The following is a 27,714-nucleotide window of genomic DNA, read 5'->3' as shown; positions in this document are numbered from 1 at the left end:
TGTCTGACTCTCTGCGACCCTGTGGACTGCAGGCTTCCCTGTCCATCACCAACTCCCAGAGCTTGCTCAAACTCATGTCCATCAAGTCGGTGATGCCATCCCACCATCTCATCCTCTGTCATGCCCTTCTCCTCCTGCCTTCAATCTTTCCCTGCATCAGGGTCTTTTCCAATAAGTTCTTCGCATCAGGTGGCCAAAATATTGGCGTTTCAGCTTCAGCATCAGTCCTTCCAACGAATATTCAGGACTGATTTCCTTTAGGATTGACTGATTTGATCTCCTTGCAGTCCAAGGGACTCTCAAGAGTCTTCTCCAACATCACAGTTCAAAAGTATCAATTCTTCGGTGCTCAGCTTTCTTTATAGTCCAACTCTCACATCCAGACAGGACTACAGGAAAAACCATAGTTTTGACTAGATAGACCTTTGTTGGCAAAGTAATGGCTCTGCTTTTCAATATGCTGTCTAGGTTGGTCATAGCTTTTCTTCCAAGGAGCAAGCATCTTTTAATTTCATGGTTGCAGTCACTGTCTGAAGTGATTTTGGAGCCCCCAAAATAAAATCTCTCACTGTTTCCATGTTTTCCCCATCTATTTGCCACAAAGTGATGGGAGCGGATGCCATGATCTTAGTTTTCTGAATGTTGAGTTTTAAGCCAGCTTCTTCACTCTCCTCTTTCACTTTGATCAAGAGGCTCTTTAGTTCTTCTTCACTTTCTGCCATAAGGGTGGTGTCATCTGCATGTATGAGGTTATTGAAATTTTTCCTGGGAATCTTGATTCCAGCTTGTGCTTCATCCAGCCCAGTGTTTCTCATGATGTACTCTGCATATAAGTTAAATAAGCAGGGTGACAATATATAGTCTTGATGTACTCCTTTCCCAATTTGGAACCAGTCCGTTGTTCCATGTCCAGTTAGTTCTAACTGTTACTTCTTGACCTGCATACACAGATTTCTCAGGAAAGAGGTAAGGTGGTCATGTATTCCCATCTCTTTCAGAATGTTCCACAGTTTGTTGTGATCCACACAGTCAAAGGCTTTGGCGTAGTCAATAAAGCAGATGTTTTGCTGGAACTCTCTTGCTTTTTCTATGACCTAATGGATGTTGACAATGTGATCTCTGGTTCCTCTGCCTTTTCTAAATCCGGCTTGAACATCTGGAAGTTGACAGTTCACATACTGTTGAAGCTTGGCTTGGAGAATTTTGAGCATTACTTTGCTAGCGTGTGAGATGAGTGCAATTGTGCGGTAGTTTGAGCATTCTTTGGCATTGCCTTTCTTTGGGATTGTAATGAAAACTCACCTTTTCCAGTCTTGTGGCTACTGATGAGTTTTCCAAATTTGCTGGCATATTGAGTGCGGCACTTTCATAGCATCATCTTTTAGGATTTGAAATAGCTCAACTGGAGTTCCATCACCTCCACTGGCTTTCTTTGTAGTGATGCTTCCTAAGACCCACTTGACTTCCCATTCCAGGATGTCTGGCTCTAGGTGGGTGATCACACCATTGTGATTATCTGGGTCATGAAGATCTTTTTTATATACTTCTTCTGTGTATTCTTGCCACCTCTTCTTACTATCTTCTGCTTCTGTTAGGTCCATACCATTTCTGTCGTTTATTGTTCCCATTTTTGCATGAAATATTCCCTTGGTGTCTCTAATTTTCTTGAAGAGATCTCTAGTCTTTCCCATTCTATTGTTTTCCTCTATTTCTTTGCATTGATCACTGAGGAAGGCTTTCTTATCTCTCCTTGCTATTCTTTGGAACTCTAAATTCAAATGGGTATATCTTTCCTTTCCTCCTTTACCTTTAGCTTCTCTTCTTTTTTCAGCTATTTGTAAGGCCTCCTCAGACAACTGTTTTGCATTTATTTTTCTTGGGGATGGTCTTGATCACTGCCTCCTGTACAATGTCACAAACCTATGTCCATAGTTCTTCAGGCACTCTGTCTATCAGATCTAATCCCTTGAATCTATTTGTCACTTCCACAGTATAATTATAAGGAATTTGATTTAGACCATACCTGAATGGTCTAATGGTTTTTCCCTACTTTCTTCTATTTAAGTCTGAATTTGAAGAAATAAAGTTCCCAAATTTCTCAAATTTGATGAAAAGCACATGAATCTATACATTTATGAAGCTCAACAAACTCCAAGTAGGATAAACTAAAAAAAGAATTCAGTGTAGACACATTATAATGCAATGTCGAAAGCTAAAGAGAGACTCTTGAAAGCAACAAGAGAAAAACAACTCATTACATAAGTTGACTCTGTAGTTATGTAAGGTTGCTATGAACACTGAATTGGCAAATATTAAATCAGTACTCTTAGAAGACATACATGCAAAGTTAAGATCCCATAAATGTCTGGTGAAAACATTGTCACCAACCAATTAACATATAACCTTGTCTTATGTTTCTATTTACAGATACCTTAGTTAACATATATTGTTGATTCATTAACACTGAACTCACAGGCAATAGCAATATAACTCATACCTAATCAAGCTCATCAAACACATGGATTTTCTCTGTTAGGTACATCACAGCCTTCCTGGACTTAGGAACACTAAAGAGCACTTCAGCAATATACTTAGGGGCCATTTTAAACAGTGAAACTGCCAACAAAAAGTATAAAAATGCAAAAAACGTGGCACTTAAGAGACTATGAAAAGAATACTTGCTTATAGTCTGAGAGCTGAAATGAGAAGGCAGACCGTCACCCTGTTCAACCCCAGCTGGGGGTGTGCATGTTGGGCAATTCAAATTTTTTGCCACTTTGCACATGTCTACAACTGACCACAAGAGCTCTGCAAGTATTTATTTTATGTTGCAAATAAATTGTAGCCACTAAGCTAATCTGCAAACACAGGATCTGAGATTTGTGAGCATCTATGTGAGGATCAACTATGTACATAATACTACTTCAAACACTTGTATTCCCAACATAATGGGGTACTCCTCTTCTTAAAAATAAACAAAAACATCAATCTATGAAACAAATAATCAGAGGGTTACTGACCATCTTAAAAGATACATAGAAGCTCCTTTAAGTAGTGAACTCCAGGATATATTTAATGTAAACAATTCAACTACTTCATTTTGGACAACCTTTCAGGATTTCATTGTGATTTTAAAAGGCTCAAGCTTATTTATTTAAGGTGTAATCTATCTGACAAATTAGAAGTACATAATTTATAGAGACAAATTTATGCTTTAAGAGAACAAGTATAGACTTGCCTGGTGGTGCAGTGGGTAAAAATCCATTTGCCAGTGCAGGGGACACAAGTTCGATCCCTGGTCCAGGAAAATTCCCATGCTGCAGAGCAACTAAGCCCATGCACCACAAATATTGAATCCATGCTCTAGGGCCCATGAGCTGCAAATACTGAGTCTGTGTGCCACAACTGCTTAAGCCCACGTGCCTAGAGCCTGTGCTCCACAAGAGAAGCCACCACAATGAGAAGCCCGAGCATCACAACTAGAGAGATCCCCGACTTGCCACAAATAGAGAAAATCCAAGAAAAGCAACGGAGACCCAGCAGAGCCAAGAAATAAATTAATTTTTTAAAAAGAGAGACAACAATTACATTTGGAGAATCATCTACTCCCTTTTTCCCTCTTCTAGAATCCATTATTTTAAAAATAAAATCTGTAAACACTAAACAAGCAGAGAAATTGTTATTGTTCATTACACTTTTTATTTTAGTGCTAAGCTCATGGTGAATATTTTTATAAAAATGCCAGTAGATATTACAACTGCTTAAAGAACAACTTAACAAGTTAAAATAACACATTAATATCTCACTGACTGGTTTGCATATAGCTGCTTCATCAAAGATGATTACTTTAATCAAAAAGACACACAATAACAAGTGTTGGTGAGAATGTAGAGAAACTGGAACCCTCATACATTCCTGGTAGGATTGTAAAAAGTATAGCACTTTGGGAAACAGTTTGGCAGCTCCTCAAAATAACTACTGTGTTACCACATGACCCAGCAATTCCACTCCAATGTATATATTCAAGAGAGGAAAAATATAAATTCACACAAAAACCTACACATTGATGTTCACAGCAGAATTATTCAAAATAATCAAAAAAAAAAAATAAGAACACAAATCTCTTATCAACTGATTCATGAATAAATAAAATGTGGCATATACAATGGAACATTAAATATGTATTATGCACATATAAAGGAATGAAGTACTGATACATGCTATTATAAAACATGGACAGATTTTGAAAACACTGTACTAAGTGCAAGAGAAGCCAGACACAAAAAGCTACGTATTATATACCCTGACTGATACGTAATGCCCAGAATAGGAAGATCCATAGAAACAAGTAGATTTATGCAATGGAGAGTCACTGCTAATGAGTACAGGGTTTCTTTTCAGGGTAATAACAAGGTTTTGAAGTTAGATAGTGTGACTGTTGAACAACTCTGAATATACTATAACACATATGGTATGTGAATTATATCTCAACAAGGCTGTTATTTTCCCTATGTAACTTCTCATTTAACAGCAAAAGGTACATAATAAAAAATAAGTTTGGGGGACTGCCCTTGCAGTCCAGTGATTAAGACTCCAAGCTCAGGACTTCCCTGGTGGCTGTGATAAAGAATCCACATGCCAATGCAGGAGACATGGGTTTGATCCTTGATCCAGGAAGATCCCACACACCTTGGAGCAACAAAGCCTCTGCACCACAACTACTGAGCATGCGCTCTAGAGCCCAGGAGCCACAACTGCTAAGCCCATGTGCCCTACAGCCTGTGCTCCTCAACAAGAGAAGCCACTGCCATGAGAAGCCTGTGTATCACAGCTGGAGAGCAGCTCCCACTCTCCACAACTAGAGAAAAGCCCGTGCAGCAACAAAGTCTCAGTACAACCAAAAATAAATAAATAAATAAATAATTTTTTAAAGTGACAAAATCTACATTAAAAAAAAAGATTCCAAGCTCCCAATGCAGGGAGCATGGGTTCAATCCCTGGTCGGGGAACTAAGATCCTGCATGCCACAACAACAACAAAAAAAAGTTTTCCAGGGATACCTTTCAATTCAGATGAAGGAAAAAGATCTCAAGGTACTAAATGTCCTACACTAGACTGCATAGTACCTACATCTTTACTGCCAGAACTCTAAATGCATATGGAAGTGTTCTATTCAGCACTATCCTTGTTAAGCTATGCTACAGGAACAAATCCTGAAAGGAGTGGCCTAACCTAAGATGATTTATTTCTTGCTCACATAACATTCAGTGAGGGTCTGGCAGCCCTTCAGCTTGTAGGGACATCACTGGAACTTGTACTTTCCACAGTCACCTTAGCACAAGAAAAGAAACCCATATCCACTCTTCACTGCCTCCCAGTGTAAGTGACACACATCACTTCCCAATATAAGTGACACACATCACTTCCCAACATAAGTGGCACACATCACTTCCTTTTGGTCAGAATTAGTCACATGTGCTAATGTAACTGCAAGATAAACTGGGAAATGTAGGGGGACACATGGAATATTAGTTAAGCAATACAGCTGGCCACAGTTGGCCACCCAGCACAGCTGTGGCTTGCAGTTTTTACCAGATGATGAAGAGCAATTCTGATTCCACAGAGTAGAGACTGTTTTACAATTTGGTGTCCCTACAACTGCTGTCTAGAGGCCAGGTGACTCTCACATAGGCTGCTCTAGGACACGGCTCTCTGTTGTGTGTATGTATGCAGAGTTGGGAAGTAGAAGGAGGTGGGGAGGGAAAGGTCACAGATTCCTTTTAGAAACTGATGACAAAACACTCCATAGTCAAACATGTATCCAAAACACCAGAGTTTTCCTTCAGTTTTGGATTTGGAGTCCCAGGTGAAGAACCACCGGCCGTTCACACTCTCCGTGCTTCCCTTCCCTTCCCAACAGAAGAAGGCTACATAGAGCTGGAGGCAGCAGGTGACATCATCAAAACTGCATCTAGGGTTGGTCCAGCAGATACCAAACAGGGGAGGACAAAGGCTCAAGTTAACACATTCCAGGGAACCAGAGAGAAATACATACTGGACCCTTAGTGATTTTTTATTTTTGCTTACTTTTTAATTTGTTTGTTGGTTGTTCGTTGGCCATGCCATTTGGCTTGTGGGATCTTAGTTCCCCGACCAAGGATTGAACCTGTGCCCCCTACAGGGGAAGCACTGGGTTCCTAATCACTGAAGCACCAGGGAATCTCCATATTGGATCCTCTGAATCCATATCACAGCCTGTGCACCTATATTCTGAAGGTGTGGTCCTCAGGTCATGAGCATCATAATTGAATTGTTAAAGACCAAAGGTGCAGGACTTACCTAGTAGTCCAGAGGTTAAGACTCCACATGCCAAGGCAGGGAACACGGGTTCGATCCCTGGTTCAGGAAGATCCCACATGCCGAGGAGCAACTAAGCCCATGCACCGAAACTACTGAAGCCATGCGCCCTAGAGCCCCTGCTCCCCAACAAGAGAAACCACCGCAACGAGAAAAGCCTGCTCACCACAACTAGAGAAAGCCCATGTGCAGCAGCAAAGCCCCAGCCCAGCCAAGAGAAAAAAAAGACCAAAGATGCATCTGTATTAGCATAAGGCTGTCTATATGTCACATCAGTGTTCAAGGAGTGGTTATAATGCCCACTGAACATGTTATTAAGAATGGCGAAAAAAAAAAAAAGAATGGAAAATTTTAAGCAATTTTTGATAAGATCCCATATTAACATTAACCTCGCTGGACTAGGTTGAAAGGAAAAAGCCAACCATAGCTTAAGGACTTCCTTCTCTGACATTAGAATTAGAATATCCCTCTTAATGGAATGACTGTTAAAATGCTGATTCCTGGGGTACAATCCAAATCTAAAGAATCTATCTTTGGGATTAGGAGCAGAAAAAAATATGCATTTTTTACAAGATTCTCAAGTGGTTCTAGACATATATTATAATTTGAGAACAAAACTGGTCAGCTGAAAACCTGCTGAAAGTCACAAGGATGAGGACATCTGAAGATGCAGACTATATAAACACTACTTATGGCAACTTGTGTATTTCATCAACATTCCTATTCATTCAAAAACCCAGAAAGGGACTTCCACCTCCATGTGATAAATGATTCTATATATTAGAATCAAGGGGCTGGCTGGACAATTCAATGAAAATGTCTGCTTATATCATAATTGCTTCTAACAAAACCATTTTAGTCACAGTTAAGGTTGGGGTTCTTCACGAGACAGAACAAACAAGACCCTTAAGAAAATAAAAATTGGCTTCTACTTATTCTTAATAGATCTTGTGTTCCTGTGCTGATCTTTGCTATAATCAAAACTAGACAGTGTTGAATTCAAGGAAGTATCATGGAATTGAAATACCATTCAAGTCCTATCATTTTCAAATGGGACTTTGCCAGAAGCAATATGCAAAGAAGGTGGTGACACGCATCTCAGGAGTCATCATCATGGCAGTCATCATAAGAGCCCTTCACAAAATGTTGCTGGAAGCTCGGTGATAGGCACGCATGAGGTTCATTGTGTTATCTGTTCTACTGTTGCACAAGATCATACATTTCTGTAAATTAAAAAGGGACTTCCCTGTTGACACAGTGAATAAGAATCCAACTGCCAATGCAACGGACATAGGTTCGATCCCTACCTAGTCCAGGAAGATTTCACATGCCATGGAGCAACTAAGCTCGTGTGCCACAACTACTAAAGCCTGAGAGCCTAGAGCCTGTGCTCCACAACAAGAGAAGCCACTGCAATGAAAAACCCATGTACAGTATCAAAGAGTAGCCCCTGTACATCACAAATAGAGAAAGCCCACGTGCAGCAACAAAGACCCAGTAAAGCCAAAAGAAGTTTAAAATGCACACAAACATGTATGTAAGCATGGGGATACATCCCTTCCTTTTTTAAAGTATTCTCAGTGCTTGTCTTGCTGGTTTTTGAAAGCTTTCCCCCTCTATTTATCTCCCTGAAGGGCTAAAATATGTTCAATCCATTTAAGGACATTTCTGCTCCGTATTTTCTTGAAAAGAATTTTCACTGGGAAAATATTCACCATTTATGAATCCACTATTCATGCTACATGGAAATAAATATGCATTGTGAAAGACCTCAGAAGTTAGCTGCAGCCAAGACTTGTAAGATTTGTGTTGTAGTCATAAGTTTTAATGCTGCCTAAGATTCTCAAACACATAGTAGGAAAGGACATTTTAGTATATGTCACATCTTTTCAACACTACAATAATCTGCAAAAACTCTCAATAAATTAAAATTGAACTCAGACCTAACTACATCTTTTAAAACATTCCTTTCTGTAATCAAAGTCAGCAGCAATTTGTAATTCAACCAATAACACAGAACAGGCTGAAACTAGACAAAAGCTAAGTATAAAAGGGTTTTCCTTATGGCAGAAACCAAAACAATATTGTACAGCAATAATCCTCCAATTAAAAATAAACAAATTTTTTTTAAAAGGGTTTTCTTATACCCATAACTGATAACATTAAAAAAAAGTGGTCATCCTGAGAAAACTTGAAGAGCTTTCCTTCAGAGAATGTAGTGGAAAACAGTGGCCTTGGGGCAGACTAACTGGGTGGGATCCTGGCTCTGCCACTAACCAGCTATGTGACCTTGGGCAAGTTCCTTAACTTCTCCGTGCCTCAGTTTCATCGTCTGTAAAATAGGGATAATAACCATAACTACTGTTATTGAGTTAAATGAGTTTATACATAGAAAGCATGTAGAATAATGTCTGACACCTATTAACCACTAAATGTTTGATGATCCTATTATCATCATTCCAATAAGTGAAAATAAGTAGGCCTTATTATTCTGCTTGTCTGAGAAAAAGTTACTGACAAGAAAGGTCTTATAAAGTCATCCAATCCCTTAACTGAGTGGAAATCTCTGTATTCTAGGGTGGCTGGCGTCACGTTTCAATGATGTGAGAGTTATTATCTGTGAACACAGAGAACAATTTAAAATCCATTTCAGTCATTAAGCCATTAAGAGAAAAAGAGAGTGAAAAACAGTCCTACTGTCAGAAATGGGGCTTCCCAGGTGGCACTTGTGATAAAGAACCCTCCTGCCAGTGCAGGAGACGAAAGAGACTCAGGTTCGATATCCGGGTTGGAAAGATCCCCTGGAGGAGGGCATGGCATTCCACTCCAGTATTCTTGCCTGGAGAATCTCATGGACAGAGAAACCTGGCAGGCTACAGTCCATAGGGTCACACAGAGTCGGACACCACTGAAGTGACTTAGCACGCATGCAGCACTCAGCACGCATTGTCAGAAACAGTATGGCACAAAGTAGCTTCATTTCAAGATGGCAGGCTAAATAAAACAGGCACATGTACTTACCTGCCCACATTGCTCAAATCCCAAAGACATAACAGTAAAGATATTCACAAGGGAATCAACATAACAGTGATAAGAACAGCTGAGGGATACAGTCTATTTAAGTGCTGATCACTTTCTAGAAGACACAGAGGAAGGCAGAGGAAATTGTACGACAAGATAAACCAGAGCAGAGCTAGACATTTCACAGAACACGTAAAGCCAAAGGCAGGTGGAGAAGCAGAGCCCTCCTCCAGGAAGATGTGGATAAATGTCCAGCTTTGAATCAGCAGGAACAGTCAGGAGTGGGAAATAGCTTCATCTACCTGGTCTCCTCCTTATTTCTCACTCCTGGCCACTGAATCAGCCAACTCCTATTAGTGGTACAGAGAAGGGTTATTTCAAATTAAAACAGGATCTTGACTGTATCTCTCTGGTCAACAAAGGAGAAGAGAGACAAATATAAAATCAACGAAATAAAAGTCTTTTAATCCTTCTATTAAATTTGAATCATGATTTATCTTTTTCTTTCTAAAAAGTACACATTTACTTTACTGAAAAGACCCAAATTCATATCCCAGTTGCAATTATCTCCCTTAATACCATTTCCTCCCACGACTAGAATGAGAACTCCTTATAGAAACGGCTGATTCTTGGGACTTCCTGGTGGTACAGTGGATGCCAACGCAGGGGACACAGGTTGGATCCCTGGTCCGGGAAGATTTCACATGCCATGGGGCACCCAGGCCCGTGGGCCGCAACTACTGAAGCCCATGTGCCTAGAGCCTGTGCACCACAAGAGAAGCCATTGCATGAGAAGCCCGTGCACTCCGATGAAGAGCAGCCCCCACTGGCCCGCAACTAGAGAAAAGCCCATGCACAGCAATGAAGACCTAATGCAACCAGAGATAAGTAATAAATGATTTTTTTTTTAAAGAAAGGAATCGCTGATTCTAGATCTAGGGTCAAAAACTAAAAGATAAGCCCAGGAATTCTTATCTGGCCAGAAATTAGGGAACCCATTTAATACTACCAGCCCATGTCCTAGGATTCAGAGTCAACCTGAAAATTAAGCCCTATTAATGGCCAAAAGTGGTAGAATCTAAGAATTGAAAGAAAAACTCTTTTGGAGTAAAATTCCCTAAATATATAAAAACCAATGAGTTTGGACTTGGCAATGATTTCTTGCATATGACATCAAAAGCACAGGCAACAAAAGAAAAACTAGACTAATTTTACTTCATCAAAATTAAAACTTCTATACATCAAAGGACACAACTGGCAGAGATAACTTTGGGTAAAAAGATAATCCAAAGAACGCGAGAAAATATCTGTAAACCATATATCTGAAAAGGAAGTAAAACCCAGAATATAAAAAGAACTCATACAACTCAAAAACATACACGCAAACAATTGTCAAATGGGCAAAGGACGTGAATAGACACTTGTCAAAGAAATAAACAAATGATCAATAAACACATGAACGAATACTCAACATCACCAATCATTAGGGAAATGCAAAGCAAAACCAAAATGAATACCAGTTCATATGCATTAGAAAGACTATTATAAAAAGAAAAAATAACACAGAAAACAACATGTTGGCAAGGATATAGAAGCTGAAGCCCTATTCATTGCTGGTAGAAATGTAAAATGGTATAGTCACTTTGGAAAACAGGATGGCAGTTCCTCAAAAAATTAAACGTACATTAATAACTAATTACCATATGATCCAACAATTCTACTCCTGGGTATATACAGAAAAAAACTGAAAGCAGGGACTCAAACAGATATTTGTATACCAATGTTCATAGCAGAATTATGCATAATAGCAAAAAGGCTGAAACAAGCCAAATGTCCATCAATGGATGAATGGATAAACAAAATGTGGTATAATCATATAATGGAATATTATTCAACTTAAGAAGGAAGCAAATTCTGATACACACTTCAATACAGACCAAACTATTAATCCATGTGGCAACCTCTCTACTTGTCAGACTATAGATCTACAGAAACTTGGCAGTGGTTGCAACACCTGTAGTCTTAAGACAAAGTGATGTGCGGAAGGTAGAGACCATGGTAGAGGCTTTACTTTGGAAGTAAAGTCACAGCTAAATAACAGGATCATCAAGCACCCTGTTTCTCAAGCTCATGCCTGAGATGGGTAAAGAGTGCTAGTTATTTCTCTGGGAAGCCCGTCCTTCATCTTTTTCTGTTTATAGCATCTTTTACCACACACATACACACGCATGCTTTTCCCTCATTTCTCTACATGTTCATCTGTTCTTTTACAGTATCAGGTTTTACAACTTCATCTACCTTGTCCAAACTGATGATCAAAAATAGATGAACCCTTTGAAGAAGATATACAAATTACCAACAAGCAATGGAAAGATGGTTAACATCATTAGCTATCAGGGAAATGCAAATCAAAGCCATGAGATATCACTTTACAACTAGGATGACTATGATAAAAATACAATCAAAACAAGTGTTGGCAAGGATGTGAAGAAACTAGAATCTGTGGGAATATAAAATGGTGCAGACACTTTGGAAAACAGTCTGGCAGTACCTCAAAAGGTTAAACATAGAATTACCATAAGACCAAATAATTCCACAACTATGTATATACCCAAGAAAAATGAAAGACATATGTCTACACAAAAACCTGTACATGAAGGTCCAGAGCAGTATTATTCATAATAGTGCAAAAGCAGAAACAACCCAAATGTGTAACGACTTAGTGGCATATAGCCATACAAAGGAATAATAATATTCTTCAGGCAAGAAAGGAGCGAAGCATGAGAATTCCCTGGTGGTCCAGCAGTTAGGGTTTTGGTGCTTTCACTGCTGGGGCCTGGTTTTCAACCCCTGGTTGGGGAACTAAGATCCCACCAGCCATGCCAAGCAGCCGAAAAAAAAAAAAAACCAGAAATGAAGTACTGATACATAAAACAGCATGGATGAGTCTTAAAAACATTACACTAAGTGAAAGAAGCCAGAAACAAAGTTCACAAATTGCATGATCCCATTAATATGCAGTGTCCAGAACAGGCAAATCCATTGAAACACAAAGTTTGATTAATGGTTGCCTAGGGCTAGGGTGACTGGGAAAAACAAAGAATGACTGCTAATGAGCACAGGGTTTCTTTTTTTTTTCCAGCCTTTTTGGAGTGATGAAAACATTCTGAAATTGTGGTGGTAGTTGTAATAACTATGAATATACTAAAAATCATTGAATGATACACTTTAAGTGAGTGAACTGATGGTGTGTAACTTACACTTTAATAAAGCTGTTATTTAAAATAAAGATGATGACTCCAAAAACAACTCCTTCAGAGAAAACAGACAGAAAAATCTCTGTCCTCTCCAGTCCACAACAATGTAAATCTAAATACCCACTCTTGATAATGTGGGGACACTCACAGGAAATTAGGGAGGTAAGTGAAGTTATTGTCCATGAAGTTCAAAGTCCAACCATTTCCATGGTGATTTTTTTTTTTTTTTTGGTCAGTCAGAATGACACAAGCCATATTTAGAAATGCATTCCAGAAAAATGCTTTGAAGAATTTTATTCCCAACATTCACAAATTTAAAGTATCTATTCAGACAAGAGAAAATGTCCAGAAGACCCAGTTCTTAGGTCTCTCTCGCTCTCTCCTTAGGACTCTTCTTTTTTTGGCTCACCTTCTGCTGTCACATTAAAATGAGTGATAGACAAAGATGCTAGTTCTCTGTGCTCTCCTCCTGCCCCTCTGGCCATTCTCAGTCACCTCTCTGAGTCACTGACAGAGCTGAAATGCTGTGGTTCCATAGAGCTCTGTTATGCCCTGTCTGTTTCTAAGATCAACAAATTCTCACTGGGAGGATCCCCAAATCCATCTCTCGAGCCCCAGTCTTTCTCTTGTGCTCCATATTCCAAATATTCAACGGCCTAGTGCACAGGTCTTTGAATCAAATGTCCAGAACCAACTCTCCCCAGTCTTTCCATATTCCTTCCCTGTCTTGGTGAATGGCATCACTATTAACTTACATGAACAAGCCAGAAACCTGGACTTACATTCAATTAATCATTTAGTCAAGTTCGTTCTGTTCTCTTAACATTTTACAAGTCTTTTCTATTTTCACTGCCAATCCAAAGTTCTAACTATCTTTATCTCCTGCCTGAATTATAGAGGAGCCTCGTGAGTGATCTTCCAAATGCCTGGACTGCTCCTCTCTGGTTGCTGTGTGATTAATCACGCCACTCTCCTGCTTAAAACTGATTACGGCTCTCCATTACCTTCCCATCTTTCTCCCACCTCCCCCACCCCATTTCTGCCTAGTTCGCGCCTGTGCCATTTTTCCTCTCACCATCTACCCACTGAGCTCCTTCTGCATGGAAAGCTCTCCCGGCTTACTTTTACTCCTCCTGAATGTCTGACACGTCATTTGGGGAAGAGACCTTGACAAAGCCTGAGGTAGGAGCAAATGCATGTGCAACCATAACATCCTGTTTTCAGCCCTGTCTTAGCATCATCTTTGCTGCAGAGTGATGTACTGCATCACAACTGCCAGCTTCCCCTGTGCTTCTCTGCCACCTCCAACAAAGATCACTGAGGGCATTCAAGACATTCCAGGGTGCTAAGCACCTTATAAACATTCAACAGCTATTTGCTGAATAATTAGTTCATCCTCAGTATTTATTTAATGGCTATTTCTATACAGCATTCATATGTTCAGCCTTGCTAGCCACAAAGGCAGTAAGCTAAGTGCTAAATAAGAGAGTCCAATTGAAAAAGAAAAAAAAAAAAGCTGACAAAATGGCATGTTTACCCAAGTTCTCCTCAATAAAACTGATCATTAAGTGACTACAATGTGTCAAGCATTACACCCAGAGCTTTGGATACATAATTTCATTTAGATTCACTAGAACTGTAAAAGAAAAACAACTGACCTTAACTGAATGGACACTAAGTAGCAGGCGCTGTGCTACACACTTCACACTTGTTAGCTAATTACCCTGTGAGGTAACACAAGAAGCTGAGTGAGTTCTTTGGGGTCCTGCTACACTGGTGAGGTAAATAGTCCCCAAAGAGCTGGTTTGTGCCTGGGGGGCCTGCCACTAGCAGCAGGGTTCTCCATCACTACATTACTCTACCTCTGTCAATTATCTAGACTGAGACATTGTTTATTATCCTTAGGAGATGGTTTCATGCTATAGGATTCTTGACAGGAACTGGCAGGAAGTTGAGCCGAGAGATGAAAAAAGAGAAAAGTTGTTTCTCTTTAGGAGATCATATCCATTGCTGATGATCCAAATTCAAGGCTCTGGGGACTAGACTCACAAGAGATCCTAGTCATCCTTCCATCCCTTGGTCTCCCTCCTGTATATTTACTGCCTTGATATCAACCCTACATGTGTTAGCCTAGGTGGTCCCTATCCTGTTCCCTTTCCTTACAGTCTCTTACAGCATTCATCCTGCCAATTGTGCTCACCACAGTTCACAGTTCAATCCTGGTCACCTGGTCTGCACAAGCACTGCATAAATGTTGGCTACTGTTTCTGTTACATCCTAAATGCCTCTTGCTCTCTCCCTTACACTGTTCAGCTTCCAAAGAACTAGTCTTTAGGAGCAAGCATTTAAGGCCAAGAAAGAGTATCTTCTATGAGGACTAGAAGCCAAGCCTCCAGATGCTCAGGCCCCAAGACCTTTTATTGAAAGCACAATAGATAGACAATAGCAAAATCTAAGTAGCAAGCTAAAAATGCATGAGAATATCAGATACTGGAATAAAACTAATAGCTCCAATCCCAAGGGACCAAACATTCTATTTTATCCCATTTCACAAAATTTAGTAAGTCAGCACTCAATCTTTAACATAGTGGCTCTCAACAAGTGAAGACAAGGCTATACATACAAACATACAAACACACTCTCACTCACTCACACACACAGACATCCACCCAGGGGACATTCTGCAATGTCTGGAAACATTGTTTGGTTGTTACAACTGAGAAAGTGCTAGTGGGTAAGGCCAGGAATGCTGCTAAACATCCTGCAATGCCCAGGACAGCCCCCTGTCCACCTAAAGACAAAGAATAATCCACCCAAAAGGTCAACAGTACTGCTACTGAGCAACTCTGCTAAACAAAGTCCTTCCATGTTCAGGTACCTAATGTATAAGTTATTTCTTTCTGGGAAGATGATACAAACTTCCCCCAGAAGTTAAGCCACAGTAGATACATTTAAGGTATCACTGGAAGAGAGGCAGGTAAATGCTAAATACCTGGTTGAGAAATCAAATGCTGGGACTTGGGAGGAAGGAGAGCACTGTAGAGGCTGAGGCCTTGTCAAAGATCCCAGAGCATATGGGACTCCTCACTTCACTGCAAGCCTGCCAATCGAGGCCCCCTGCCCCCAATCCAGAATCACCCCCTCCAGCCGCACTTGCAACAGGTCCCTTCCACTCACCCTTGGCTCCTGCCACACTGTCCACCCACAACAGCTGCTTCTCCACAGGGCTACTATGTCCCAGTGTTACTACTGGAAAAAACCCTCAACCACTTCCCAAAAGTTCTGCCCTCCAGTTGAGGAATACCCAGTTTTCCCCAACCCCAGGCTGAGGAGGACATGTCGTCATCTCAACCCAATCACCCAATCATAAGAGTGTGTTTCTATGATTCCTGCGGACAAAGGTGGAACATGCTTTAAGGGACTTCTCTGGCGATCTAGTGGTCAAGACTCTGCACTTCCACTGCAGGGGATGCAGGTTAGATCCCTGGTCTGGGAACTAAGATTCCGCATGCCTCAAGATTCGGCCAAAAAACAAGCTTAAAAAAATAAAGAAAATGCTTTCTTTTTTTTTTTTTTTAAAGCCCTAAAGCCTTGGACTTCCCTGATGGTCCAGGGGTTAAGACTCCGTGCTTCCACTGCAGGGAACACAGTTTCAACTCCTGGTCAGGGAAGTTCCACATGCCATGTGGTATGGTCAAAGAATAAGCATAAATAAATATAAATAAATTAACTAATTTTTTTTTTTTTAAAGCCCTAAAGCCTTGCTCTCTGCCACCTAAAATCAGGACTTAGCAGCTGCCAGCCAGGAGACGCCTCACTTCCTGTAGTTGCTCAGTAAAAATAGGAAGTGGGGGAGGAAATTCACAAAGCAGAAACAAAAGTAATCACTGCCTAGCTTCCTGAACACAAATCACTGAGCAGGGAGGGTATCATTAAAACATGGAAACGGAAAGGGAGACATGGAGAGCCAACACCAGGGGAAAGGAAGTGACACTTAGGGGTCCACCAAGTCCAGACTACTTCTGTGCCCGGGAGACTGCTCCCAAAGAAAATTACATGCAAAACTGGGCTCTAGTTTATACAGAAAGTTTCCAAGGAATATAACCCATGGTAGTTTAAAGAATTGTGCGACAACTCCTGAAACATTACAGTTATATCAGAGTTTTAAAAAAAAGTCAATGAAAAAATTTTTAAGGATGCCAAGATTAAACTATATTTTTCCTGGTCAAGAAGTGGCTACTAAAACTGCTATTAAGACAGGGACTTCCTTGGTGGCCCAGTGGTTAAGGCTCTGTGCTTCTACTGCAGGGAGCACTGGTTCTAGATCCTTGGTTGGGGCACTAAGATACTGCATGCCCAGTGGTGAAACCAAAACAAAATAAAACAAAAAGTTACTAAATAACTGACTGGTTGACAAAATCTAAAGCCCATGCTTTCCTGTATGAAAACTCAAGTAAACAGGAAAAAAAACCTACTAAATATACAGCTTTGTACAGCCAAAACAAAACAAAAAGTTACGAAATAACTGACTTGTTGACAAAATCTGCAGTCCAAGCTTTCCTATACTGAGGTATGAAAACGCTAGTAGACAGGAAAAAACCCTACTAAATATGCAGCTTGGAGCAGCCAAAACAAAAAAATATTAAAATCATATTGAGGTATGAAAACTCAAGCAGACAGAAAAAACTTTATTAAATAAAAATTCTATTCATAGAATTCTAAAAATTTCTAATCATAGCTAGAATCTGTCGTAGTTAAAGATACTTCTACACCTGTGTCCTCTAGCACGGCTCAACCCTATAAGTTGTGCCTGAATACTCTAGGCACCTAGGATGCACAGGTTAACAGTGCTGGTGTCAAGGGGATTCTGGTCTAATGGCGTAACACTGCTTCCACGGGCTGACACCTGACTGCCCCTTGTGCTGACACCTGCTCTAAAACAATTTATCATCACAAAATACGACATTCCTCCATAATAACAAAGCAAGTTAGCATTAGCAGATTGTCAAAAAGCTTTTATACTCAGGAATCTACAAATAACTGATAATTTCAGTTACAGCAGAAAAAACAAATTTTCTAACCACAAAGGCAACAGAGTTGAAATTTAGCTTCAGAATAACACAGGTTAAAAACAAAACAGGCCAGGACCCTGGCGGTCCAGCAGTGAGGACTCTGCTGCCACTGCCCATGGTGCGGGTCCCTGTGAGCCGCGAGGTAGGACCAAAGAAACAAACAAATATTAGAACTTTTGAATTGTATTAGAGAAATGCTCTGAGTCAAAAAAAAAAAAAAAATCTCTGTTGAACAGAAATCTCCAAAAGAAAAGGAAATGGGGCGGGGGGTGGTGCGCAAGGGGAAGTCAGAGTCTTGCTAAGAGGCTTATCTGTAAAAAACTACCCCACATTTCCAAAAGGTGAACAAAGTTGGCTCCTAAACATCTGAAAAAGTTTACTCAGGGAAACAAAGTTTTTAATCTACAAACTGAAATGGTCTTGAACCAATTAAAATGCACCCAAGCACTATGAAGACATTCATTACAACAAACTACCCTGCTGATGGAAATTCGAGCATAAATCAAGGAGAGACGATAACTTTAAAGCAAATCATTAAATTAAAAGTTACAAAATACTGATGTAATTTTTCAAATCCGATTTGTTAAAAAATATATTTTTTTAACCTAGACCTATTAAAAACCTTCAGTTTTTGTTTCAGTGTGTTAGAACACGAAAAGGCTTTGATCTACTCAGCTCTGGTTAAGTCTAGTCCAAAGTTTCCAAATTTATGTATCCATTAGAAAGTCATTTAAGAAAACTTAAAGTTCTATAGCGCTACTCATTCTTAACAACTTGCACTGTGGAACCTACCCAAAATTAACCTCCAATGGGGAAAAACAAGTATTTATCAAGAAGCTTACGTACAAATGTGTAAATCAAACTGTAATATGGAAACTATTTCTCTTACTACAGAGTGGAACTATATAAATTTTAGATAAATACACTTCAGATTCAGGATAATTTCTGAAAATTTAAGGTATCCATGAAAAATTTTATCGATGGATATAATAGAAGTTCCATCCTTTGGACTGGGAACAAAGCCTCCAGTTTTTACACCCAGCAAGCCTTCCCGTCTCTCAAAAAATCCCAGTAAATCAGAGTTATAGCTCAGGATCTCATTCTTCTCCACAAACATTCCAGCAAGTCAAATATTTAGCAGTGAGGACATTCAAGGAGCCTCCTCCTCATCTCACCCCCACTTCTTTCCCAAGCAGGCAAGACAGCCCTAGGAAAAGGACTGCTGTGGCTCATATTCTTAATTTGCGGGGTAAGATGCTCCAACTTGAGAGATTTCATGGAAACAGTTATGGCTTTGGGAGACAGATTGACCTAGATATGAAATCCTGCTCTTAGTAACTATCAGCTGAATAAATGATATTTACTAACCCAAGATCTTATGCGAATTACTGAACTCCTGTGCCTCAGTTTCTTCAGGACTTCAGTGAGGATTAAGTCCATAAAGGACAGCACTCAATAAATGGAAGCTACTGCTTTGAAACAGGCCACAGACCAGTCAGAGGGCAGCATTTTATCTTTTTTTAAAAATTCTTCTTTCTGGCCTGCTATCATTAAAAATACAAACTCCCCTTCACCCCCACCCCCACATAGTTATAATAACTTTCAAAAATATTTTTTACCTTCTTGCAGCTCTGGCCTCAACTCCCAAAGTCCTGGCAAGAAACTGAAAGCGGTGCTGCCCTGTGTTCTCCAGAGGGGAAGGAAACCAGGCCCTCCCACTTCCCTGCTGACCACTCCCTCCTCTTTCAGCCCCAAACTAGAGAAAGAACAGGGGCAGTGCTAAGGAACGAATCACCTTGCATTATAAAGTACATCACAAAGCAACTTAAGCACAGGTGCCTTCTCTCCTACCTTGAGATGGGGAACAAGATAGGTCCTTGAGGACTTCCCTGGTGGCGCAGTGGACAGAAGTCCGCCTGTCAGTGTTGGGACAAAGGTTCAATTCCTAGTCCGGGAAGATTGCACATGCTGTGGAACAATGAAGCCTGAGCACCAATTACTGAACCTGTGCTCTAGGGCCCACAAGCCACAACTACTAGAGCCCCTGAGCCTCGAGCCCATGCTCCGTAACAAGAGAAGGCACCACAACGAGAAGCCCTCATCACACCTCAACAGAGAGTAGCCCCAGTTCGCCTCAGCTGGAGAAGGCTGCACACAGCAACAAAGACCCCGTGCAGCCAAAAATACAGACAAATGAAAAAAAAGACGACAGATCCTTGTCCCTGGTCAGAGAAGCCACTTTCCCCTCTCCCTGCCTAGGTTACCAGACTGCAGCTCTCAAGGCTGGGAGCCAAGCCAGCTTCCTCTACCTGTTCTCAGGCACACACATCCCCCTCTGGGATCTGGGAGTTGGGCAGTGGAAGACTCAGGTATTTCTAGGTTCGCCAGTCATAATGACCATCTCACTGGCACCTAATCCCCAAATCATTTTCAATTAAGAAAATCTGAATTTTTTTCAGTAATACCTACCTAGCTTTAATTGCACACTCAAAATCAATCTTTCACATTATGATTCTTTGCAACTACCAATTTGAAAAAGCATGTATCTGATGGTGGCCTAAACACAAGGAACTCAGTCAAAATAGTTTAAAAAAAAAAATCAACATCATCTAGGAATGAATCCTAGAAACAGACTCAGGAAATGTAGAGGCCTGTATCCAGGATGCCCACTGGCAGCACTGACTACAAGCACCAACCTGGAACAAACCCACATGTACTGCATTAAGGGGTTCATTAAAAAAAATTACACAAGAACACCCCACAATCATGTGAAAGATCAAGGTAGAGCTACCACATTTCATCAAGCTTAAACTGTCATTATCATAAATCATATCATTATTTTATATATATTAAGAACAGTGACTGGCCATGGCATTAATATACCCGAATTTCAGGCTCCCTCAAAGCTCTTTCCTGCCTCATTTCTCTGCCTCAGTCCACCTCAGACACATATCACCCCCAGAACAAGCCACTTTGCGTCCTTGTCTCTCCTTTCACTTTTTCTAGAAGTTACCAATATTTAAGATCCACTGTTTCGATGAAACCATCTCCAGCCCCTTTAGTTCCCACGGAGCCTTTGCAGATGAATTGTGGACACACAGAGACAGACTGGACAGATCTTCACAGTCACTTTGGTGCACAACACAGGGCCACACCACGACCACCACCACCAGAAACCCACTGTTCTAAGGACTTCACAAATAACAACTCCTTTAAGCCTCACTATAACACCAGGAGGTAGGCACTATTACTTTCCCCCTTTTCAGACAGGGTACATTGAGGTAAAGAGAGGCTTAGGGGTTAGTGACTAATTAAGTAGTAGAGGCAGGATGCAAACTCAAGCAGTCTGGATACAGTCCTTGCCCTTAACCTCTACGCTACATTCCCTCTCTAAATGACTGCTGCGTACAACGGACATTTAGCTTTTTTTTTTTTTTTTTTTTTCGGACATTTAGCTTTTAATTCCTTTTTCTTTTCTTTTGGCTGTGCCATGCAGCCTGTAGGATCTTAGTTCTTGGACCAAGGATAGAACCTGTGCCCTCTACGTTGGAAGCGTGTGTGCATGCTCAGTCACTCAGCTGTGTCCAATTCTTTGCAGCCCCATGGACTGCAGCCTGCCAGGCTCCTCTGTCCATGGAATTTTTCAGGCAAGAATACTGGGAATAGGTTGCCATTTCCTACTCCAGGGACTCTTCTCGACCTAGGCATCAAACCCGCATCTCTTGTGTCTCCTGCACTGGCAGTCGGGTTCTCTACCACTAAGCCACCTGGGAAGCCTTACAGTGGAAATACAAAATCTTAACCAATGGACTGCCAGGGAAGTCCCCCCATTAACTTTTAATTGATAATACAAGTACATCATTGAAAAAATCATATTGTACAAAAGAGTATGCAAGAAAAAGCGAGGTCAGTCTACCAACCTCAATTTCTGGAGCCTCATTCCAATGGCAATCACTGTTCCTCTTCTATCATCCGAGAACTGTCTTCCTGCTCTTAGAAATCTGTTTCATGAATACCCTCTCTCTCTTTTTTTTACACAAATGGGCACATATACACATTGTCTTGCATCTTGCCTTTTTCACTGAGATGATATTTCTCTATGCTTGATGCACTCTGCACCTATGCTGTTTTGATTCAATACTAAGACATATATATTTTCACACTTTAACCCAAGATGTTTTTATGAAGTCAGAAAATCTTGTGACCTTGGACTTTATTAGGAAACAGGAGCCACAAAAGGCTTTTAAGTGCATAGCAGATATCAAGGGTTAGCCTTATAGCAACATGCAGGCTGAATTGAGGGGCAGAGATCCTGTAGGTGATATCTGACATGTCATTTCTCTTTAACAGTAAATACCTACATCACAGGATGATTATGAGGAGCAAACAAGGTAATATATGCAAAGCACTTCACAAGACATCTGGCTGGCACAGTGAGGCTAAGGGATAGACACAACGCCGGATGCAAAAGCTAGAGACTGTTATGAACTATATCTTCAAAAAGCTGGCCCCACTTGCCAGTCTCATTTCCCTCTACTCCCCTATTCAGGTCTATCCACCCTTCACCCTAAATCTCCTTCAAATCACATACCTCAAGGTTGCTCAGCTCTACACCTCTGTAGCTGTCATGATCCTGCCTAAAAGCCCGCTCCCCTTCTGGTGGAGATGAACTCACTACTTCCCACAGTATTCAGCTCAAGACCAGCCTTCCCCTGGAAGTCTTCCTTGACAACTGTGGCTGAATTCTTTGAATAAGCAGTTTGGGAAGAGCACATCTGTCATGACTTCCCACCTTCTGGCTCTCAGCTTTGTCAGTGCACTAAGGAACAAGTAGGTTCAGGGGGACTGATTCGGGCTATCTAAGCTCAAAGATGACTGATGTATTAACCACAGAAGTGAAAGTCAAAGTTGCTCAGTCACATCCAATTCTTTGTGACTCCACAGACTATACAGTCCATGGAATTCTCCAGGCCAGAATGCTGGAGTGGGTAGCCTTTCCCTTCTCCAGGGATCTTTCCAATCCAGGGATCGAACCCAGGTCTTCCACACTGCAGGCAGATTCTTTACCAGCTGAGTCACAAGGGAAGTCCAAGAATACTGGAGTGGGTAGCCTATCCCATCTGCACCAGATCTTCCCGACCAGGAATCGAACCAGGGTCTCCTGCATTGCAGGCAGATTCTTTACCAAATGAGCTATCAGGGAAGCCCTGAAGGCCAGTTACAAACTCTATAAATACTGACAAGAGCTAATACTGAGCACTTACTGGGGGCCAAAGAGGAAGGTGTTATTATTACCCCATTTCTCGGATGGGGAAACAAACCAGAATCTGACCAAACAGTCAGGATGAAGAACACTCTCAACAGGCAATCTCCATGTAAAGTCATGTTCTAATCAAAGGGTTTTTGGATCATGGCAGCAAAGGAAAGATTCTTCCCACTAGAGTCCACTAGAGGTATCAACAGAGATGCATCCATCTGTTTGGAAGTGCAAAGGCCCAGTGGAGGACTGCACACAGCTCCTGCAACCAGGGTCCCCCGACGGTACTACAAACACGTAAGTCGATTCTTCTCTTGGACCCACCAACCCAATTTCCAAAGGTATCTTCCGAAACTTCTCCTTCCAGAGTCCCAGTCTTTTTTCTGAGGATACAACATTAAGTTTAAGCATTTGGCCACAAACACATTCCAATCATGCCTTCTAAGGGTTATAGCTGGGTCATTCTCGTTGAACTTGAAAGTTTTCCCTGAAATTCTCAAACCTACATTTACAAACTTTTCTTGCCTTATATTTTTTCTATAGATAATTGATGTAACATTCATTCTGATTTCAATCTCAGATGATCATTGATTCAATCAACAAATAATCCCTCCGGAAACACTGTGCTTCAGGCTGTGGAGATAGCAGCAGTGAACATGACAGACAAGATCTCTAAAACCTGTCTCCTGCTTCTAGGCACTTGCGATACTTGATGAAATTGCTTATCTGGTTTTCTTACCTAGGCCATGCCTTCCAGCTCTCTATTCCAATCTTCCAGTACAGTAACTGGCCTACACTGTGAAGTGAAGCGAAGTCGCGAAGTCGTATCTGACTCTTTGCGACCCCATGGACTGTAGCTTATCAGGCTCCTCTGTCCACGGGATTTTCCAGGCAAGAGTGCTGGAGTGGATTGCCATTTCCTTCTCCAGGGGATCTTCCTGAGCCAGGAATCGAACCTGGGTCTCCTGCATTGCAGGCAGACGCTTTACCGTCTGAGCCACCAGGGAAGCCTACGCTGTAAATACTCAGTAAATGTAAGCTAACTAAATTCATGACTAAATTCACTGGGTCTCGCTTTTCTAATTCAGAGTAGGATCATATTATGTCTGAAGTCCCTTAGAGCAAAGGTACAAGTTTCCATCAAACTGTAAGGAATAGAAAGCAAATGGCAAATACAACCCAAATCAAGAAAGAAGAGTTGTAATAAGTCAACTGGTAAGGACTTGAGAGTCACAAAGGACAAGCCACCTTGGGAAGCAGTGAAGGGCTCCCTCACCTGAAGAAAGTATGGCCTCGGGAACATGTGCAGGGGTCAGTTAGAGTGAGAGAAAGAAATTACTTGCAGCAAAGTCTGAGTTGGGGTCACCAAGTGGAAACAGGGTGAAGGGATGAAATGGGTCTCTACCTAGAAGTCACATACTGGATGAGTGAGAATGAGCGTGCGCTAAGGGACAGAGGTAGAGGTATTAAGCTAGGCCTTAGAAAATGCCTAGGCCCTGATGCTGGGAAAGACTGAAGGCAAAAGCAGAAGGGGGCAGTAGAGGATGAGATGATTAAATAGCATCACTGACTCAATGGACAAGAATTTGAGCAAACTCTGGGAGACCGTGAAGGACAGAGAAGCCTGGTGTGCTACGGTCCATGGGGTCACAAAGAGTCAGACACAACTTAGTGACTGAACAACAACAAAAATACAAAATGCTCCCAGGCAGATGTGGGAAGAAGAGAAGCAAAGACAAATGAGAAAGCACAGTCACAAAGTTAAGATAGCATCAAGAAGGCCAACTAAGAGGAGGTTCACAACAGCAAGAAAGTGTGGCTCACCATGCCACATACTTATGGTCAAGGGAAATGAGATAGCAGCAGCCACTGTGTCTATCCATTAAGGGACCATCAGGAGGATGGACTCAGTATAAAGAAAGACATTTGAAGCACAACCCCTGATACATCCAGGCTTTCAGTGAACTTATACTAAGAGAAAATGGGATCTCACTTTTTCTGTAACTCCAAAAAAGCAATTCCTTATTCAAACCAACATTCTCTGTCCACCTTGGAAGGTCATCATTTTCCACTAAGCAGAAAGTCACTGGAGGGAAGAGAGTGGACACTCAACTCATGTGATGTCCCAGTCCACTAACTCTCAGAAACAGTAATTTTCCTATAGATTTGTTAGATTTCCGTGACAAAAAGCTCCTGGTATATTAGGCTTCAGATTAGCAACGGAATAAACATTTAGCAAAATTTTCAGCTGAATCATGTGCAACTTGTTTAAAAATTTTTAAAGAGGATGCTTAAAACACGCTGTCTTCCAAAAATCCAGGGATAATTTTAGATAGAAAAATCTAGGCTTGCCAAGGGAATCTGAGAACTTTTCTATCTTGGTCTCCAATGCTAACCTACGTATTCGTGTGCAAAAATAGAGGAAGATTAGAATCTCAAATGCCAGACGGAAAAGTTGCCACAACAAACCTGAACTCTTCATATGGAGTTTGTTATCTTGTCAGTAAGAAAGCAAATGAAACAGTAGTAACTAAACTTTGTCAAAAAATTAAAATTAAAAAAAAAATTCAAACATAAAATACTCCCAGGACTTTTAAGGAAAAATAATTTTTACAAAAGATACTGTGAATGGAATTTTGAAAAAGCATACACAAAATCTAAATATCAAGTCTGTAAGGAGTCCTTTACAAACACATACTTAGAACTTTCGGTGTAAAACATGATACAATGGCAATCACAGCTTATTCAATAAAATTGGGAAGGTATTTGGGAAATTTTTCATATCTTAAACCAAAACTCTATTTTAAGTAAATTAAATAGCTAAAAGAAAAACAAAATAAAACCATGAAATGAGAAGCAAAGATGGCTGTATGTTATAAATACTGGAATGGAGAATAATTTTGCAAGAGTCAACAAAAGAAAAATAATACTATGTATTTTTAAAATGAATGTTACCTTTGACCTTATTTGTTAACTTATCCTATAAGAACCATCAGACAAATCCTGTGGCAGAATCATCTATCCCATGACGAATTGGAAGCACCTTACATGTTCATTAGTAGGACTTGGTTAAATTGTGATATACAAAGGTATAATGAAGTCCATAAAAGTGATAATACATGTATTTATTGGTATCAACAAAATCTTAGCAATGGCTATCACTGAGTGGTAGGTTACATGATGACTGTCACTTTAAAAAGTACTGTCACAACACTTTGTGTAGTCTTGAGCGAGAAGAAAGGAGAATGAATTGCTTTTATAATGGGAGTGAGGGGCGGAATTTGAAAGCTGTTTTCAAATTAGGGCCTCTCCCCTCAAAGCTAAGTATTCCATCTGGCAAAATTTGTGAGGAGAATAAATAAAATTCTTATCATGCCAACCAGGCAAGCTTCTTTCCTCGCACCGAGCAGAGGAGGAAGACACACCCCTGACCCTACGCTCGCCCCTCGGGCTTGGATCCTTCATCCTCATCCCCGGCCCTCTCGGGGTCCCCGCGCAACCTCCCCGGGCCCGACTGCGCCAACGGGCTCAGCGGGGCCGGAAAATCGTGTTCCTCGGGGCCCGGCCCGGCCCGGCCCCGGCGGGGAAGGTGAGCTCAGCCGACCGGCAGCCGCAGGGCGGCGTGAGGGCCGCGTCCCTAGGCAGTCCCCGCGGACCCCGAGACCCATAGGCCGAGGTTCCTCCGCGTACTCCTCGAAGGGGTTTCCGGGAGCGGGTAAAGGGGCCAGCTCGACCTCCCCGGCCCCGGTCGCCCAAGAGAGAGCTCCCGGCCCCTCATGTCCCGTATCCGCGGGGTCCCTGCCGCGCCCCCAGTCCCAAGCACGAGCCGCGAGGCCTCTCCGGGCTTCCGTCCGCCCAGCCAGCTCCCCCTGAGCCCGGCGTCCTCCACAGCGGACAGGCAAGGGGCGGGAGCCGACGGCCCTGAACACTGAGGCCCCGAGCGGGAGCGACGCCCCGCGAGCTCATCCAGTCGCCAGCCCCGGCAGCGGCCCACCGCCCTCCCGCCCCGCAGTGGGTGAGCCAGCCCGCCCGCCCGCCAGCCAGAACCAGGCAGCGCCTGCTCGTGCCCGCTCCTCACCTGCGACGCGCCCCGGCCCCCTGCGCACCGCCCGGACCGGCTGTGTACACCGGAAGTGACGTCTCCGGGCCGGCCCCGCCCCCGCCCCGGGCGGACGCCGGGTGGCTGAGGACCCAGAGGCTGGGCGCCGACCCCCTCCTTTCGCAACTCGCCGCGCGAGCTGGGGACGCGAGCGGCCCTGCACCTCCGTCCCGACCTCCAAGTGGGAGAGCCAGGGTGGGCTCGAGGACCGGCGGCCAGAGCCACCCAGTTTCTCTACTGTGACTTGGCCTCCGGGCGGGAGGGGTCAGCTGAGTCCACACAGATTTATTGTTAAAATTAATTACTGAGAAATTGAGCGTGTATTAGCTGCCTGGCCTTGGCAGGCGCTGTAGGAACTGGATAGTGCCCTCTCCCTCATATGTTTATTCTCCAGCGATGGAAACATAATAATTGTTATAAATGCGCTTGATGATACAGTGCCAGATGAGACAAGGGCTAGGAGGGGAAAGTTGATGAGGGAAGGAGAGAGTCCCCAGACCTAGTGAAGGAGAGTGACCAGAGGATTCTTCCCTCAGGACAAGAGCAGGAGTTAAGGTCCTCAGGTGGGGAGGGTTGAAGAAGCAGGGAGGAAAGGGTATTATTGCAGAAGTAACGGCAGGTGTTTTCAGTGGCTTTGTGTTCAAGAAACCA

At 42.0% G+C, this 27,714-nt stretch overlaps 1 protein-coding gene across 2 annotated transcripts in view; it reads right to left on the bottom strand.

The window, feature by feature from the left end:
• GARRE1 (granule associated Rac and RHOG effector 1) overlaps positions 1–27,444 on the bottom strand; it is an 85,389-nt gene extending 57,945 nt beyond the window's left edge. The window contains exon 1 of one of the 2 annotated variants that reach the window (XM_086351777.1): positions 27,043–27,444. The gene's annotated coding sequence lies outside the window, so the exon portion shown is untranslated. Of the gene's footprint in view, positions 1–19,326; positions 19,415–27,042 lie in introns of those variants that run through there. The other variant, XM_086351778.1, reaches the window with a different exon arrangement.
• Between the last annotated feature and the right edge of the window lie 270 nt (positions 27,445–27,714).

The sequence above is a fragment of the Bos grunniens genome, chromosome 18, assembly GCF_055505025.1.
Source record: "Bos grunniens cultivar Pamir isolate PY7600 chromosome 18, Bosgru_T2T1.0, whole genome shotgun sequence".
NCBI classification, from domain to species: Eukaryota; Metazoa; Chordata; class Mammalia; order Artiodactyla; family Bovidae; genus Bos; species Bos grunniens.
This window is presented reverse-complemented; position numbering and strand designations above follow the sequence as displayed.